The sequence below is a fragment of the Catharus ustulatus genome, chromosome 12, assembly GCF_009819885.2.
Source record: "Catharus ustulatus isolate bCatUst1 chromosome 12, bCatUst1.pri.v2, whole genome shotgun sequence".
Classification (NCBI taxonomy): domain Eukaryota; kingdom Metazoa; phylum Chordata; class Aves; order Passeriformes; family Turdidae; genus Catharus; species Catharus ustulatus.
Genome location: NC_046232.1, coordinates 3,699,665 through 3,702,681, shown reverse-complemented (window position 1 = coordinate 3,702,681; position 3,017 = coordinate 3,699,665).

Below are 3,017 nucleotides of genomic sequence, written 5' to 3'. Positions count from 1 at the left end.
GGCGCTGGGAAGCTCTCGCTGTCTGGCGCTGCCCCTGTGACCTGCCCTGGAACACGGCCAAGGTGTACATGCATCCCTCCTCAGGTGCAACGCGGCAAGTCCCTACACTCTGTCCTACACCCCCAATTCCCTTTCCAGTTCTTGGCAGCGTTCACTTCTAGATTAGCAACAGGGAATTCTGTGGTGCAGGAATTGGGGTCTGTCGGAAAAGCTGTTTTCAGTGTGTTTGATGGTTTTAGCCAGCGTGAGCAAACAGCTGGATTAATAAATCAGAATTGCACTCTCCTCCTGGTTGAGGTTGTTGAGGGGGCCAGAGCAGCCAGGTACCATTCAGGACTGCCCCAAATGGGATTGTGGATGTCTATTACCTGAGTTAAATCATCCCAGTACCTTTAATCCCAGTTCTGTGCACTGCCCAATGCAATGCAATACACCTGACCAAGATGAAACTTCATTAAATAGTCAAATTAAGCAGAAAAAAATAAGTTTGTGCAATTTTTTTCTGCTTTTCTTTACTGGTATGCTTTGCATTAATGATGTTGTGTTGGCTAATATAAATAAAGTTAAAATAACTACTGTCTCATCTGAAATAAAACCCTCAGGGATGAGGTTAACCTATTAAACTGTGATGGTTTAATCTAGATGGTTTAATTAGGAGATATTAGATTGACGTTTATGTCCTGTGGCCCTTGTGTTTTCCATCCGATGTTGCGCCCGAGAGCCAGTTTAGCATCCAAGGAACTATTTCCAAAATAAACAATTTTACAGTGTTTCCAAAAGGGAGGTGTTTATCTAAGCATTTTGCAGATAGGGAAAGGCAGGCAGAACAGCATTAAATGACTTGACAAGGTCATCCAGAGACATCAGTAATGAAACAGGGAATACAGCGTGGGCTTCCCAGCTGCCAGTTGCCTTCTCTAATCACTGCTTCCCCACAAGGCTTTCTCAAATTGTGCCTGTCAAACATTCAGAATTTGTTAGTAGACTTGGGACTTCCTTGGAATCTGTAGAAGAAGTTGAATATTTTTGTCAGAGAGTACATATAGGTAAAATATTTTCCCTTATTTCAGCTGGAAACTGTTTGCAGCATTTATTTTCTGTGGTAAACAGTTTATATTTTCCAAGAGTCACAAACAAAAGTGTAATACTTTACTAAAGCAAAAATTTCAAAGTGTGAGTTTGAGAGAGGCAGATGGAAACCATGTGCATCAGATGCTTCAATCTCCTCATAGATTTTTGCTTTGTTAGCCTTCACTAGTTTGCTTCTACTTTTTGGATATGAATGTGTGATTTTACATAGATTATATATATAAGTCAATGAGCACTGTGTTGAGACTGATACACAAGCTTTTGCAGATTCTAATTTCCTTGGGGAATTGCATGATTAGCTCTGCATTCAGAAAGTAGATAGAAGAAAATGGTTAAAATGTGGTTTTTTTGTTGCTGGTTTGTTTTTTTTTTTTTTTTTTGTAAAAGGCTACAGAAGCTGCCAGTTTTTAAAAATTACAGAATAAAATGTAGAAGAAAGAGACAAGTAAAAGCTGTCAGGAGACTGACAGGTTAAAATGTGTTTCATCAGAGATGAGATGGCAAATCCCATCTAGATGCCAAGGGTTTGTCACTGCTGTGTACTTCAGAATTGCCCAAGACTTCACAGGCTGCAGTGGTACAAGTTCATTTTCTCCCTGCAGAAGTATCTACTCCTGTTAATAAGTTAGAAAAACTGCCAAAAGCAGAGCTCTCTGTGCAGGGACACGGATCTCTTCTTACACCATATGGATTTGATAATGTGCTGATAATTGTTAGGTGTACAACAGTCCATTCTGGTACTGGCTATTTTGCTGAACAATCTACATTATTGATTTTTTATAATAACAGTGGTGATTACAGCAACAATAAAATCACATCCCTGTGACTTTACTGTCAGGTGTGAGCACGGATCTGTTACAAGTGTGGAACTCACACAAATGGGACAGATAATGTATTAACAACATCAAGGGTGCCAGATGCATTAAATGGATCAAAATAAGCAACAAAAGGTGTTTTTTAGCAATTCTGGAGGTTTCCTTGTGTTACTGACCACTTCCCATCTGCTTCTACCCAGCTGTGTTCAAGGCATGAATGGGATTCCTCACAGTGGCACAAATCAAAGGCTGCTGAAAATGTTCTGTTCAGAATATTTGATTTATTGCTTTGGTTTCTGTAATAAATAGTGCTGCCTTGTGCTTTAGTTGCTTTGTTAGCAGTTGTGGTATTTCCCGAGGTTCATTCCATTAATTAACGTTTCACCTGGTTGTTCCTGCTTTCCTTGGAGTGGGGTCTGCACTCTGCAGCCTCCCTGCCCAGCTCTCCCAGTGCTGATGAAATCTCAGCACCTTGCATTAGTGCTCAGCAGTCCTGCACCCTGCTCTCCCAGAATACCTCATCCAGTTCTGGCACCATGAATCAGCCTGGGGCAGGTGAATTCTGAGAATTCTTAGAGATTTGAAGCAAGGCCCCAGTATTGCTGAGGGCTGTGGTGCCATGGCCTGTGCTGTGCTGAGGAGTGTCAGGTGTTCACACACCCCCTGTGGGAACTGCAGCTACTGAATTTTACTCAGCACTTTTATGCTGTTCCACTTTTTTCCTTGACAAAATCTACCCCTTTGCAATAAGCTTTACATTTTCAAGTGAAAATCTGAGATGAAATCAATGTGTTTCTGATGTCATGTACTGTAAGTGTAAGGTAGAAGTAAAGTCTGATGATTTGTGTTTGGCACCAAAGTCCCACAGGATCCTGGAATAGTTTGGGTTGGAAGGGTCCTTAGAGCCCATCCAGTGTCACCCCTGCCATGGGCAGGGACACCTTCCACTATCCCAGGGTGCTCCAAGCTCTGTCCAGCCTGGCCTTGGACACTACCAGGGATCCAGGGGCAGCCACAGCTGCTCTGGGCACCCTGTGCCAGGGCCTGCCCACCCTCACAGGGAAAAATTAATTCCTGCTATCCCATCTAACCCTGCCTCTGGCAGTTTAAAAC